Here is a 16,943-nt window from a genome sequence, read left to right on the forward strand (position 1 = left end):
CACCTATACAAGTATCTACTATATACAAGGTACAAGAAATCAAACTATAAAATGTATGTACAATAGAGACTATGAGACTAAAAAGAGGAATCATACTCAATACTCATATTGAGCATAGGTCTAAGAAGCATCTCCTCTCTAGAAACCTCCTCTAGCCTCCTAACCATGGACCTAGTTAAAGGCCCAATGGTCTTCAAGTGTGAGCCTCCTTGGATCAACCTTCACCCTTCTTGGTCTTACCTCTTCCAAAGGGATCCTTGGGGATTAGATTTCCATCACTATATCTCTTAAGAAAGACTACATGGAGGAGGAAAAACCTTTTGAAAAGAAAATTATTTCAGACCCCTCCAAAGAATTGGCTAAGAGGAAATAGAAAAACAAAGATAAGGATAAAGATCTCATCACTCCACACACTAGCACAAAGACTAGTGATATTAAATGTTTCAAGTGTCTAGGGAGAGGCCATATTTCTTCTCAATGCCCTACAAAAAAAGTCATGATCTTAAGGGGGCATGACCCTTATAGTAGTCAAGAAGAGACTACTACCTCCTCTTCTAGTGAGAGTGAGGTTGAAACAAAGCTTCAAAGCTTCAAAGTAGAGCCAGTTTATCCTTATGAAGGAGAGCTCCTAATGCTTAGGAGAATCCTTCATAATCAACCTAGTGGTACCCTATCACAAAGAGAGAACATCTTTCATACAAGATGTAATGTTTTAAATAATGCTTGTTCTCTAATTGTTGATAGTGGTACACTAGCACTAGGTTGGTTAAAAAGTTGAGTTTAATTACTATGCCACATCCTCAACCTTATCATTTGCAATGGCTTAATAAGGATGGCGACATAGTTGTTGACCAACAAGTGAAGGTTAAGTTTTTCATTGGGAAGTATGAGAACCAATCTTTTGTTATAAAAGAATGGCACAATCCAAGAGGGGGTGAATTGGATTCTATGACCCTTTAAAAATTTCAGAGTATTTTGGATCTTTATTTCACTTAAACTTTTCTAACACTGAATTTTCAGATAAAGCTTCTTTAAAGACTTGTTATAGAAGAATGAATTCTATATACTTTCTTGATTACAAAAATAATGAGGTTCAAATGTAATGCTTTAATCTAGTTTAAACCACCAATATTCACACACACATGCTAATCAAGAATCATCTTCTTTAATGTACAATCAAGATATTACTCAAAGTAAAAGATAAAGGTAGAAGAAGATTGCACAAGTCTTTTATCCTAGTTCAGCCACTCCACATGTGACCTACATTCAGTCCTCAATCAGAACCTGATCAGGATTTGTTCCACTATCTTAATGAAGAAGGTTTACAAGCATACCACACGTGCATATACTTTAACACTCAAGATAACCACTCTCTTGACCCCAAGAAAACACCCCTTGTAGAAACCCACTTCAAGAATCCTTACCACTTGAGAAACCCTTCTCAAGATTTTACAAATATTCACAAAGATTTAAGGAACGAATTCACCTGGAATCTAAAAGCAAATCTTAATCTTCCCCTTTCAAGAATGTGATGATGATGATGATCCTTTCTCAAAGTTTTTCACAAACGTTTTTCTTCTTGGATTCACAAAGAAAACTCTCCAAGATGGTCACAAAGACTCCACAAAAATGCTTTTCTAAATTTGATTCTCAGTTCTAACTCTTGTCTGAAGTTTCAAAAAGTTCAAACTATTTATAAATGTTTCAGACCCAGATAATCGATTATTTTAAAGAATAATCGATTATTTTGTTCTTCAGGTTTTCTGGAAACCAACCAAGAACAATACAATCGATTATTTTGCTGGATAATCGATTATTCTAGAGAGTTATTTCTGGGATAATCGATTATTTTGCAAATAATCGATTATTGCAACAAGGCATCCCATTTTGCCTATTGCTGGAATAATCAATTATATTTAATGATAATCGATTATTTTGAGTTACATTTCAAAACTTCGTTTTAAGTCTCAAAATAACTTTTTAGTCCCTTTAACTCATCATCATACACTCTCTAATCAGTTTAGATATAGATTTAGCTTATGCACACAACACACAAAACAAATAAACTCATTCAACACAATGTACATACTAATCCCTATTACATAACACTTTCTTTGACTTTGTTTTTGTCTTCTAAGTTGTTGTTGTTTGTTGTTGTCCTTGACACACATTTTGTGATCATCAAAACTCTCTTAAGCTTTAGAGATAATCTTGATCTCATCAAGTTCAGGCTCCCCTAAGCTCAACAATCTCCCCCTTTTTGATGATGACAAACCATGACTCAAAACATGACAAACCAAGGTAGGCTTCAGCCATTGTACTCTCATTTTCAACATACAAAACCTGCAAAATTATACACACACAAGCACAATATGTGACACCCTCTACCCCAACATAATTACAATAGATATAAACCATCTATATATAAATTCTTTCTTAGTCTAATATAAAATAATTATCTCAAGTATCATTGGGTAAAAGATGCACATTCATAATTTTCAACTGTAAGTATCAAATTGTCAAGAAATAATAAAATAAAGATTATAGATTAATCCCAGTAAAGGTGGCAGAGCCTCCTAGTTAGGAATTAACTTATAATCTTTTAGTAAAATTATAATATGACAAAAATACACACTTTCAACATAAATAACATAAAAATTACAAAAGAAAAATAATAATAATTTAACAATAAGTCTAGCTAAGCCCGATGTCACATCCTATCAGAGCATGCCCACTTAAGCCTCTAAACTTCATTACCAACATCCTCATGATTAAGATTACCTGCAACATAAATTTAAACATATACAAGAATAACAAGAGGAGTGAGAAACTTCTCACTTAGTTGCAGGTATAGAAATAAAAGTTAAATAGCACACACACACGCAATATAATTCACATATATAATCAATCTCACATATATGCTTATGTATAATGATTTTCTTGACTTGACTCACTAATCTATGCATGTGGCGCCATACGGAAGTTTCAGAATTTATCACTGGTGACCCAAAGGTACACCTATCACTGGTGTTCATACACCTCGTTAGCATGTTACATCACTGGTGTCCCGAAGGCACACCTATCACTGGTGATCATACACCTTGTTAGCATCACTGGTATGCGGCCTCAGCGGCACACCTGGAATAATATATGCATATGATGCATGTCATACATTCATAGACTCAACATTTAGCATATTACACATATAAGATTCATATTTCATAATTATGATTTATTTTATTAATCCAACTTTAATAGTCCAATAGTCCAACAGTCCAATAGTCCAACGGTTCAACGGTCCATTCATGGATCGTAGGTCACAAGTCATGAGTACATATTTCATACAGTCATATCCTCATAGGTCCGCATAGGTCTCATATATACTTCATATACTCAAGTCATAATAAGATCTTCATAAGTTCGCATAGGTATTTTTATTCTAAAACTTATTCTTTTTTTTTTTTTAACATCAATTACATATTTATTAATTAATAGGAGGCTTAGCCTTCCATATCTTTATTAATAAACAATTTATTTATTTTTCTTTTATAAAAATAGTATAGTTATTATTTACTACAGACAAGAAATCAAGTAATATAAAAAGCAAAGCACATTAATAACAATATTTCATACAAACAACAGACATAAGATCGGGAGCCAATCTACAAACAACTATTTAACGATTACTCCCACACCCCCAAGCGAGGTTTCCCACTCCCCCCCTTACCTGGATATACAGAAATTTGGGCAGAATCTCGCTAAAACTTAGAGCAGAACTTCTTCCCCTAGGCTCCTTCAGTCTAAGCAGAACGTAGAGAGAAAAATTACAAGAGAAGAGAAATGAGAAGTGTTTTAGGGAGGTTCTGAAATGAAGAATTGAGGGGCTATTTATAGCCTTCAAAAGACATTAAAATATAAGGAAATTAGGTTTAGTGGATGAGTTAGTGGTGGTAGTGGAGGAGTTAGTGGTGGTAGTGGAGGAGTTAGTGGTGATGGTGGATGGTTAGTGGAGTTTAGTGGACACGTCCTTTGGCACTCCCATTTTGACCTTCTAGACGACTGAATTTGGTCACGAGGTCTTCATGAAAGTTGTAGCTTAGGTTGTTATCTTTTCAATCGTTTTGGAATCACCGAAAAAGGAGATCTATAACTCCAGATATGACTGTTTTAGTGAACAGGGGTCAGGCTGCCAGCGTGAGTTAAATATGTTGCGGTTTTTAGAATATTCAACATGGTAGATGAAGGAATTTGAAAATGGTTTCTTCATAAAAGTTATAGTATTTTATCTTAGATTTCCATTGATATAAAGTTGGTATCATTTGGACAACCACAGACCGAGTTATGCCCCAAAAATCGAGGCTTGCCAGTCAGCCCAGCGAAAACGATTTTAACAAAAAAGAAAGTTTACAACTATCTAATTAAGCCCAACAATATACATATGTTTCTAAAGCCTATAATTAAGCATAAATGGAGTGTGAATTAGCTACATTTGGAATAAAAGATAACTATCAAATATAATAATAATAACCATTTTGGAAAACTGGGGTGTTACAATTCTCCCCTCCTTTTAAGAAATTTCGTCCTCGAAATTTACCTGAAAATAGGAATGGTAAACTCTTTGCATTCTTACTTCTAATTCTTATGCAACATCACTACCTTGTTGATGTACAACTTTTATCAATTTCCTCAAAGGATTTGCTTAGGGAAAGATCTTGACGAATTTATCCACTTAAACACAAACAAAATCAATTTCTTAAGCGTCTTAGACAAATCTTCCACTAGGGTCTATCTATTCACCATCTTACTTCCAAAATGGAGCATCTAAGTGCTACAAGATTCTTAAAAACTTCTAGTATGCTAACCATAAATATACAATTGCTTTACTCCTCTCTTCATCTTAGGTCACAAAATATCTTCTTAAGATTTTGGTACATCTTAGTAGTTTCTGAATGGATACTAAAGATACTCTTATGACCTTCTTCTAGGATTGCTTTATTAAATTCTAGCACACTAGGAATGCACAACTTATCCTTAAATCTCAAAACTCCATCCACTCCAAATTTAAACTCACTCTCCATACCTTGATTCAAGTTCTTTACTTCGCTTTCCATATTAGACCATCACGCTTCCCTTGCGCCACTCTGATACATTTTAGTAACTCTTAAATAAATGTTAAGAGTACTCTTATGTCCTTTCAAGTTTTATAACTAAACATCCAACTGTGTCCTTTCTAATCTCTTGCTTATTTGGGTCACTAATAAAGGATCTAACTCCTAGTTCCTCTAATCTCATCTATTAGTTACTTCCAACATAAATAATTCAATGCTACTATGGTAATCTTACACATCAAGCATAAGTTTCTAAATTCTGCAATCAAATTCAATCCTTAAATCATCAAAATAATAATTTGGTTATCATTGTAATCCAGATATTTGCCACAACATCAACACCTAAGCATTAGATACACATATCAGATCACTAATTTTACTACTCTATCTACAACCAATTCAAACTCTTCTATGATCAATTCTAAAGATCAGGTACCTAAGCATAATGTACACTCGGTATCCATATCAGTTCTCAAGTTTCACCATTTCATCTTCACCCAAGTCATAATCATATCCATCACCTTAACCTATAGCCTTATAACTTGTTACCAAAATAAATCAACTAATTATGCTCCTATAATTTTCTTCAACAATCCATTCGCTATTCATACTTAATCTCACAATACTAGAAGTAACCTTATAATCCAAACTTAAATTTCTAATTTAAGCCAAAAAGATTCATCTCTCTAATCATAATGAAAGATAAAGATTTCCTCAAAACATCAATCACCACAATGGCTTTAACCAAATAATAAGATCAAAATTTTACTCCTTAAGAAATTTCAACTATTTCTTTTATCTCGTATTCAACCCCTTTGGTCAAAATATATTTAAGGTTCTTATGATCACTAAATACCTCAACCATAGAATCATATAGTTAGTGTCTCCAAATCTTAGTATAAATGACAAAGTCGCTAACAAGGTTATGGGTAAGGTAATTTCTCTCATGAATTTTCAATTTCTTAGAAACATAAGCTACTATCTTTTCTTCTTGCCACAATATTCTTCCTAAACCTATTTTCAGAGACATATTTATATATCACAATAATCTTACTAAAATCTAGTAATATTAACACTAGTCAATCTTTCCTTAAGAGTTTGAAAACTACTTCCTCAATTGTTATCCCATACTAATGTAACTCCTTTCTAGTCAATTCAGTCAAAGGTAATAGTAAGTAATTCAAAGAAGTAAGCAACGAAATGATTTGGGTAGTTAAAAATATACATAGGTTCAAGAATTCCTGATATAGATTATCCTTACAGTTGATTCCAAGGGTAGGCAAGAAACAACCTAGTGAACTGAAATATCTTAATAACCAAAGAAACGAAGGCAAAAGCAATTTTTATAGTGAGAGCAGTTTAAACCATGAACAGCTGTTAAAAAAAAAAAAAAAAAAATTACTCACTGAATTTTCATATAAACTATCAAACAAGACTCCTGATTTTACTAATTGACTCAAGTATCTCTCATTTAAGTACAACTTAGGTAGATCTTCCTCCGCAAGAAATTTCATGGTCTAAAATACTCACCTCATACAATCCAAATTCATACTTAGACAATCTAGTTTAAATCTATACTCTAATATGATCATCTCACATCCTAAGGTCAAAAACATTTTATTATCACAACCCTACACTGATTGATCCATAAGGTCATCTATTATTATTTCTACATACATGTATATCAAATCATATTAGAATACCTTTTTCATAAATATCATTCCTAAGCATGTATGACTTGATCATTGCTTACATCCTATAGCATGTACAAGAACCAACTTTTACTACTTTGCATTATTTCATTTTAATAGACCTATCAAATACAAAACCTCAAAATATCATATTTAAATCTATTTTTATGCCTAACAACTCAAAATATCATGATAGCATATATCTACCTGACACACAGAGTTGTATTCATCCAAGTGATTTCAAACCTATCTCAAACGAAAGTTAAGTGAATAAGCTACAACTCTTTATGAAGACATAAGATTTCCAAGAGATCATCTCTTTAGCTAAAGATTCAAATATCACCACTAATAAATTCAGTGCTTACTAAATTTCTAATCACCAAGGCAGTCATAACTTGAAGTTCTAGATTTTTGTTTCATCTTATCCTAGTTCTATTGAAAAGATAATATCTAAAGCCATATTCTTCATAAAGACCTCAAAATATAAATTTTGTCGATATAATACTCATACTATCATAACAAACTATAATGAAAATATTTTCGACACCAAATAGCAATAATGTATCAATATATCTAATGCCACAAAATACCTCAACTTTTTCCAAATTCACTACTTAATTTCTCATTCAAGTCTCTCCTTACTTTTCTCAATCAAAACAACTCACATGCTACCTAAACCATAAATAATTAACATACCAATAATAACACTTAAGGGAATTAACATCATTTCGATCTCTCACCAAAGAGACAACCACCTTTAGATTCAACCTGCTACAACTATAGATGTCAGAAACTTCACCAATCATAAACTCTTAGTACACTCAATATATCACCTCCCATCCAAGGTTCTAATAATTCGAGTTGGCTAACACTATCATGATTATCATTCCTCTGATTACAAACTAACTTAACAATCTCAAACTCAACAATATCAACACAGGACGAACATCATCATCATAGTACACAACAAACAAGACATAGTCAGAGTACACAACAGAGTCATGATAAGCACATAACACACACGGTTGATAAAATCAACCAGGCTCTGATACCACTAAATGTGACACCCTCTACCCCAACATAATTACAATAGATATAAACCATCTATATATAAATTCTTTCTTAGTCTAATATAAAATAATTATCTCAAGTATCATTGGGTAAAAGATGCACATTCATAATTTTCAACTGTAAGTATCAAATTGTCAAGAAATAATAAAATAAAGATTATAGATTAATCCCAGTAAAGGTGGCAGAGCCTCCTAGTTAGGAATTAACTTATAATCTTTTAGTAAAATTATAATATGACAAAAATACACACTTTCAACATAAATAACATAAAAATTACAAAAGAAAAATAATAATAATTTAACAATAAGTCTAGCTAAGCCCGATGTCACATCCTATCAGAGCATGCCCACTTAAGCCTCTAAACTTCATTACCAACATCCTCATGATTAAGATTACCTGCAACATAAATTTAAACATATACAAGAATAACAAGAGGAGTGAGAAACTTCTCACTTAGTTGCAGGTATAGAAATAAAAGTTAAATAGCACACACACACGCAATATAATTCACATATATAATCAATCTCACATATATGCTTATGTATAATGATTTTCTTGACTTGACTCACTAATGTATGCATGTGGCGCCATACGGAAGTTTCAGAATTTATCACTGGTGACCCAAAGGTACACCTATCACTGGTGTTCATACACCTCGTTAGCATGTTACATCACTGGTGTCCCGAAGGCACACCTATCACTGGTGATCATACACCTTGTTAGCATCACTGGTATGCGGCCTCAGCGGCACACCTGGAATAATATATGCATATGATGCATGTCATACATTCATAGACTCAACATTTAGCATATTACACATATAAGATTCATATTTCATAATTATGATTTATTTTATTAATCCAACTTTAATAGTCCAATAGTCCAACAGTCCAATAGTCCAACGGTTCAACGGTCCATTCATGGATCGTAGGTCACAAGTCATGAGTACATATTTCATACAGTCATATCCTCATAGGTCCGCATAGGTCTCATATATACTTCATATACTCAAGTCATAATAAGATCTTCATAAGTTCGCATAGGTATTTTTATTCTAAAACTTATTCTTTTTTTTTTTTAACATCAATTACATATTTATTAATTAATAGGAGGCTTAGCCTTCCATATCTTTATTAATAAACAATTTATTTATTTTTCTTTTATAAAAATAGTATAGTTATTATTTACTACAGACAAGAAATCAAGTAATATAAAAAGCAAAGCACATTAATAACAATATTTCATACAAACAACAGACATAAGATCGGGAGCCAATCTACAAACAACTATTTAACGATTACTCCCACACCCCCAAGCGAGGTTTCCCACTCCCCCCCTTACCTGGATATACAGAAATTTGGGCAGAATCTCGCTAAAACTTAGAGCAGAACTTCTTCCCCTAGGCTCCTTCAGTCTAAGCAGAACGTAGAGAGAAAAATTACAAGAGAAGAGAAATGAGAAGTGTTTTAGGGAGGTTCTGAAATGAAGAATTGAGGGGCTATTTATAGCCTTCAAAAGACATTAAAATATAAGGAAATTAGGTTTAGTGGATGAGTTAGTGGTGGTAGTGGAGGAGTTAGTGGTGGTAGTGGAGGAGTTAGTGGTGATGGTGGATGGTTAGTGGAGTTTAGTGGACACGTCCTTTGGCACTCCCATTTTGACCTTCTAGACGACTGAATTTGGTCACGAGGTCTTCATGAAAGTTGTAGCTTAGGTTGTTATCTTTTCAATCGTTTTGGAATCACCGAAAAAGGAGATCTATAACTCCAGATATGACTGTTTTAGTGAACAGGGGTCAGGCTGCCAGCGTGAGTTAAATATGTTGCGGTTTTTAGAATATTCAACATGGTAGATGAAGGAATTTGAAAATGGTTTCTTCATAAAAGTTATAGTATTTTATCTTAGATTTCCATTGATATAAAGTTGGTATCATTTGGACAACCACAGACCGAGTTATGCCCCAAAAATCGAGGCTTGCCAGTCAGCCCAGCGAAAACGATTTTAACAAAAAAGAAAGTTTACAACTATCTAATTAAGCCCAACAATATACATATGTTTCTAAAGCCTATAATTAAGCATAAATGGAGTGTGAATTAGCTACATTTGGAATAAAAGATAACTATCAAATATAATAATAATAACCATTTTGGAAAACTGGGGTGTTACACAATACCTGCAAAACAACAACCATATACACACACAACAACCTTTCTCCCCCTTTGGCATTATCAAAAACAAACCAAGCTATGTTTCACACAATACAAGCCATATGCATACTCCTTAAGTGCTCAGAACCATACCAAAACAAGTATAACACATCATAGGTATTAGATTCAAACTTTGTGAACTTTTAATATCCAAGTCATAATTATTAGCTCAGCAACATGAATTGATTACAAGCTACAAACCATAGTTCATAATTTTTCAATCCAAAAACATCAACAATATATCAGCAATCATTCATGCCCAAAACAGAGCATTATAATCAACAATCAACCAAGCTCAAAACAGAGCATCAATGCATCAATCAACCAAATCACAATTTGGTACACAATTCAAACCATCATATCACCAAAATAAACTTCAAATTCACCAGAATTTAATTGTTCAACAGTTTAAAGCAAGTAAATTATTCCAGAATTAAACTATTACAACCAAATCGAAATGATAGTTCAAAAACAGAATTAAAAGTCCTAATTAAACTAATCAACAAAACAGAACAGAAATCATTCTTCATCTTCCGGTATGCCTAGGTGAGTCTTGAGCAGCATCAGCTCATGATCAAGATCATCAAACCTATCAAGAATACCAGAAAATAAAGATTCATGTCTTCGAGACATTTCCATCACCGCATCAAGTTTATTTATCATGATTTGCTCAAAAGGTGAGAATGGCTTATGCTTCGCTTCTGGCTCCCTGCCAGGTTCAGTTTCCACCTGTGGTGGCTGATCCTCATCATGTGACGGAACACCGTCTTCATCCGTCGCTGGCTCAGGGGTTGGGGGTACATCTCCTTTAAACACCTATTTATCTTCTTGTTTAAGCATCCCCATGTGATGCAAGGAAGATTTTTCAATCTTGTTCGAAGCATGGAGAACTATTTTCCTTTCCCCTGTCAAGTCCACACCTGCATTCTCAAAATTTTTTGAAAGTAACAGAGCATACGGAATCGGTCCATCTTCCTTCCATCTTGCTTTCCACGTACAATCATTAACGATTGATACCCAATCAATCTTAATTTTCTTCTTAATCACATGCATAAGTAAAATGTCATCTCTTGACATTTGAGCATGATTATGCAAACGAGGTTTCAACATCCAAGCAATGATAAAAGAGATTAAACGGGAATTCTTTTTCATACCTCCCACCAGAAACTTGTCATAGTTGGTATTCACTGGATTCCTCTGACAGTCCCGGAAGGTCGTTAGTTCTTCAAAGTCCCCAAAATTGAAGGGTTGGGGTTTTTCATGTCCCGTGCCACTCAGTCCCGCAGCTTCCTTCAATGTTGGCCCGTCCAGCTTAATCATTTTGCCCTTCACCACTGATTGCATGATACCCTCATTGCTTGTAGCAAAGCAGAGGAATAACCTGATCAGCTCAGGGTAATATGGTCCCTCCATTTCAAAAAACTTCCCGAGTTCTTGGTGCTCTAACACAGTTGGGAAACTAAAACCTTCATTTTTAAACCACTCTAGCTTGAGGGTCTTAGGAGGAATGATTCTCCGCCCCGCATACCATTCAAAATAGTACTCTTGAGTCTTCTCATCCAGAAACCATTTTGAAATCAGTTGCCCTGAGGGTAGAGGACGCTTGCTCCCCCTCACTTCAAGCTTCTTAGGTCTCTTTGATGAAGATGCCATGAATGGGTCTTGATAAAGAAGAAGAGAATGAGAGAGTTGAGAGGGTTAGGGTTTGTGGGTGTCGCCACCCGCCGAAACGAACCTTGGCATTCGTGAAGATGCTCGGACTCTTTTTAGTTTTGAAAAATGATTGATTGTTAGAACGACTTATTCTCAAACTGAGACCTCATCGAACTAACAATTTTGTTAAATGATTCTCACCAATCCATGTTAATCCCAAACGGGACCCTCCATGGATTAGTGGTTTTCGCAAAAAGAAGGGGTTCTTGGAGTCGCCACCAATGTTTTACTCAAAACATTGGAAAAAGATATAAGGCAATTGATTTTTACAAATCAACTTTGGCCATTAAACCAGAGTCGGGTAAGGGAGTCGGTTACGTGCGAGGAAGGTGTTAGCACCCCACAACGCCCCTTTCGGGTTCCCTATGACGGATTATTTCATAAATAATAGTGTAAAGTTACTAAATTACCCCTATTTATTAGAAACGATTATGAGTAAAATATTTACATGATGAAAACTCTAAACATGCATGTAGACCCCTAAAATTGTCCGGGTCGGAAATAAGACTCGAAGACTCTCAAAGATCAAAGGAAAGTCAGCCAGAAGGACTCCCAGAAGACCATAGGATGACTATCTGTAGGTTTAGAGGTCTTAGAGTAGCCAAAAATAAGAAAGTGGGAGGTTTGGAGCTCAATACGGCCTCCTTGGAGTTCAGTACGGCCGTACTGCACATTTTGTACTACAATACGGCCGTACTGAAACCAATACGGCCGTATTGAAGTTTCTGTATTTCAATACGGCCGTACTGAATTCAATACGGCCGTATTGAAGTACAAAAACTCAATACGGGCCGTATTGATCCCAGGGGCTGTACTGCGCCTCATCCCTATAAATAGGATGTCATTTGGACGTCATTTGACACTTTCACACACTTCTTGGACTCTCTCCTTGAGTATTCTGGGGTTTTTGAGTAGTGTTCTGCCCTAGGAATCTCTCCGAGAGCCGATCCGACGAAGTTCTTGAGTTCTAAGCATTTAGCTTGAGAATTCGAACTAGTCGAAGGGAAATCTTTTTGATTTCCATAGTAAAAATTATTTTTTAGGAAGGAGCGAGCGAGCTTGTAGAGGGAGGGAGCGCCAAAAAGCCTCCTAAACTTCATTGATATATAAAAAGCACGCTTCAAGAGGTTTCTTCTCTAAAAATCCCTTCTTTTACCGCTTTCTGATTGTTGCATATTTAAATTCGTCATCATGTAGATATTTAATATATAATCGCTTATAATAAATAGGGGTAATTTAGTAATTTTACGCTATTATTTAATAAATGATCCGTCATAGGGAACCCGAAAGGGGCGTTGTGGGGTGCTAACACCTTCCTCACACGTAACCGACTCCCTTACCCGACCCTGGTTGTAATGGCCAAAGTTGATTTGTGAAATCAATTGCCTTATCCCTTTTTCCAATGTTTTGAGTAAAACATTGGTGGCGACTCCAAGAACCCTACTTTGCGAAAACCACTAATCTATGGAGGGTCCCGCTTGGGATTAACATGGATTAGTGAATCATTTAATAAAATTGTTAGTTCGACAAGGTCTCAGTTTGAGAATAAGTCGTTCTAGCAATCCACCACTTTCCAAAACATTAAAAGGAGTCCAACCATCGTCGCGATTGCCAAGGTCCGTTTCGGCGGGTGGTGACAGATGGCGACTCCACTGGGGAATTTCGAGAGTCAGTCCCATTTAGTGATGGATTCTTTTCAAAATAATAGTTTAAAATTACTTTATTACCCCTCACTTGTGCGATAATATGCTTTATCTATTTGGCTTTAATAACTGTTGTTTGTTTAATTTTCCGCAATTGTTTGAAATAAAAACTGCACACAAACCTTTGAACACAACAGTTCCCTCTATACACGGGGGCATGAGTGGTAAGCCATAGGGAGTGGATGTTAGTACGGCCGGTTGTCGAATGGGTCTATAGGTGCCCGTAGACCGTTGTCGGAAAACATCACTCAAGGTGATAACCATGAACTCGAGTCCGACAGTGCGTTGGAACTTTCCATCGACTTACGACGAGAGGAATTGGGTCCCTATAATGGGGGCACCTTGGGGGCCTCAGACCGGTGAGAACAGTTAGAACCTCCTTGAATATGCACTTTTCTGCAGGAGACCCCTACCTCGTGATTCGCTCGTGACTGTTCGTGGATGAGTGAATTGTTTGTATATAGGTTTATGTGAGATTGTTTGTGCACTAAAAATAAACCTCGTGATAAGGTCTAAGAATAATCCCCATGCATGAAAATACCATGACATGAGAGGAAAGACCATGTGTGGAAATATAATAAAAGTAAGGAGCATGTGCATCATTGCCAATAAGACATCATGCATCCTCATAAACCATACATTTTAGGTTCACCAATACCTCTTGACATGAGTAAAAGAGACCCATAATCATCGAGTTTCTCCGTTGGGGAGGGATCATAAGTCAAGGAGGGTGGTAACACTCTGTTTTAAAAAGGCAGCGCCTTAAAAATGGAGGGTTATCAAGCTCATGTCAAGAGTGTATTCACTCCATAAATAAAATTAGATTAAACATTCATTTTAGAAAGTGGCTGGTCATCTCTCTATCCTCAAGCGCGCGCAGAAAATCAAGAAGATGGACGCGTTGGAGGAACAAAATAAGAAGCTTACAGCTGAGCTCTCACAGCTCAAGGAGCAAATGGCGCAAATGATGGAACTCATGCGTCACCACAACATACACGGGGCTGAGCACAGTGACCATGAGTCCCATCATGTTGGAGGAAGAGTGGAACAAGAGCTGAAAAGTGGGAAGCTAGCTAAACCTTCCCAATCATATGAAGCTAAGAAGGCCTTCGGGAAGAAGAAAGAGGGAGGAGTCAATGCTATAACCATACCCTCGGCTACTTCCACTTCGAAGTCGGGAAGATCACAATTCACCCCTGTGAAGAAGTTTGATAAACTTCCGACCACTTATAGCGATCTCCTGCCGAAGCTAGTAGAAGCCAAACTTCTAGCTTATGTTCCACCAAGGAAGATCGACCCACCTTACCCCGATTGGTACAAGCCACAAGACAAATGTTTATACCATTCGGGGGCACCAGGGCATTCAACAGAGAACTGCCTAGCTCTCAAATACAAGGTCCAAAGCCTTATTCATGCTGGGTGGGTCACTTTCGATTCGACAGCGCCCGACGTGAGCAAGAATCCTCGGCCAAAGCAGGAATAGAGAGAAGAACAAGCCACGATAGGGCCCCTTCATATTTCTCTTTTAGGGACTCATGATCAGTACCCGAGATCATGAGAACCTTTTCATGTAAATAAGGGTTTTTGTACAGTTTTAATACATATCAATAAAGAGGCATTTTTCACATATCATTCTCTCTTTTGTTCTTTTCTCTCTTTCCTCATTAACATTAATAATTCTAAACCTAAACAGAACCAATAAAATAATTATGTCTGTAATTGTTCGCTTTGACCGGGATCCGAAAGTTAAGGATGAATGGGTTGAGTTGGACAGTGATGAGGAGGCCATCTCTCCGGATCTGCAAAGACCGCTAGATCAAGAAGCTCGTCTACTCCAACCGTATCAAGAGAAATTGGAGACTGTGAATTTGGGGCAGGGCCAAGAGATAAAAGAGGTCAACATTGGGACCCATATCAGTGATGAAATAAGGACACATGTTTCCGCTATGATTATAATGAAATCATTCTTTTGCTTCTTTTCTTGCTTATAATAAAATTCTAAACCACATTATTTTTAACCCTGTTTGAATAAACATGAATGAGGTTAAAATCATCTTAATAATAATAAACCCACATCATTTTTATGTGGAAGTGTGTGTGACAACTTGGAGCACCTTCCCTTGGCCTCGACAAGTGCCATCATGGATAAAAAGAAATCCTTTATAATAAAAGAAGCTCGGCAGGAAACCCAAAAAGGGGGCTGCGCAAAAATAAGAGCAAAAGACCCGCTAGGAATCCCACAAAAGGGTGACCTAGGCAAAAGTTAGGGTTGCAAAAATGAATAAAAACAAAAGTCCGCTAAAACGCCACAAAAGGGTGTTTTAGGCAAAAATAAGGACAATCAAAAAACAAAAGAAATCCATGATGGTACCCCGAGCTGAATTCAAGAAAGGTTCAAGGGAAGCTATCTAAGTTGTCAAGTCACAACGTCAATAAACAAAGATTTTCTTAACTTCATAAGTGTTTTATCAAACAAGCCTAAACACATAAGCCTACCTCGGCTAACCATTCTTACAAAAACCATTTTTGAAAAATAAATCCCCTCTAAAACACAAACTTCAGAATAAAAGTATCTTTCCCTTCTTTTCTCTCTTGTCCCAAATGATTTTAGAATAATCTAGTGGAAGCATGGAGAAATAAATCATCACTGATAATGGATCTAATCTGAACAACAAAATGGTGGAAGAACTGTGCCAAGAATTCAAGATCCAACACCGTAACTCTTCCCCATATCGGCCAAAGATGAATGGGGCAGTCGAGGCAACCAATAAGAACATCAAGAAAATAGTGCAAAAGATGGTTGTCTCATTTAAAGACTGGCACAAGATGTTACCCTTCGCTCCTCATGGCTATAGGACTTCAGTACGTACATCTACAGGAGCTACTCCATTCTCCCTCGTTTATGGGATGAAGGCAGTTCTACCCGTCGAAGTCGAGATACCTTCTCTAAGGGTAATCATGGAAACAAAACTTTCCGAGATAGAATGGATTCAAAGCCGATACGACCAGTTGAACCTTATCAAAAAGAAACGGCTGAACGCCATATGCCATGGTCAAGCCTATCAGAGGAAGATCAAAAAGGCTTTTGACAAGAAAGTCCACCCTCGAGTCTACCATGAGGGAGAGTTGGTAATGAAGAAATTGCTACCAACTCAAAAGGACAAAATCGGAAAGTGTGCCCCAAATCACGGAGGACCATACGTGGTAAAACGAGCCTTCTCAGGAGGAGCATTGATCCTCACAGACATGGATGGAGAAGAACTTCGATATCCAGTCAACGCTGACGTGGTAAAGAAGTACTATGCTTGAAGACGTTGCTTGCATAGGCCCGCTAGGATGAAAACCCAAAAAGGGCGTCCTAGGCAAAAGTTAGGGCAAAATAAAAAGCCCGCCAGTACAAGGGTACTAGGCAAAACAAAGGCGAATTTATCCCCGCTAGGATACGTCCTA

The 16,943-nt window shown here is 36.3% G+C and overlaps 1 long non-coding RNA gene across 2 annotated transcripts; it reads right to left on the bottom strand.

Annotated features, from left to right (window-relative positions):
- Positions 1 to 718: 718 nt before the first annotated feature.
- Positions 719 to 11,098, bottom strand: LOC145955751 (uncharacterized). Of its 2 annotated transcripts, none has more exons than XR_014432439.1 (3): positions 9,212 to 11,098; positions 3,728 to 8,266; positions 719 to 2,343 (listed from the first exon to the last, which is right to left on the bottom strand). It is a non-coding gene; the product is annotated as an uncharacterized LOC145955751 (long non-coding RNA). The 2 variants fall into 2 exon arrangements; XR_014432438.1 differs by lacking the exon at positions 719 to 2,343 and adding an exon at positions 2,517 to 2,781 and having other exon boundaries at positions 9,212 to 11,097.
- Positions 11,099 to 16,943: the final 5,845 nt, after the last annotated feature.

Source organism: Cajanus cajan, chromosome 3 (assembly GCF_000230855.2).
Source record: "Cajanus cajan strain Asha chromosome 3, NIPB_CcT2T_4, whole genome shotgun sequence".
Classification (NCBI taxonomy): Eukaryota; Viridiplantae; Streptophyta; class Magnoliopsida; order Fabales; family Fabaceae; genus Cajanus; species Cajanus cajan.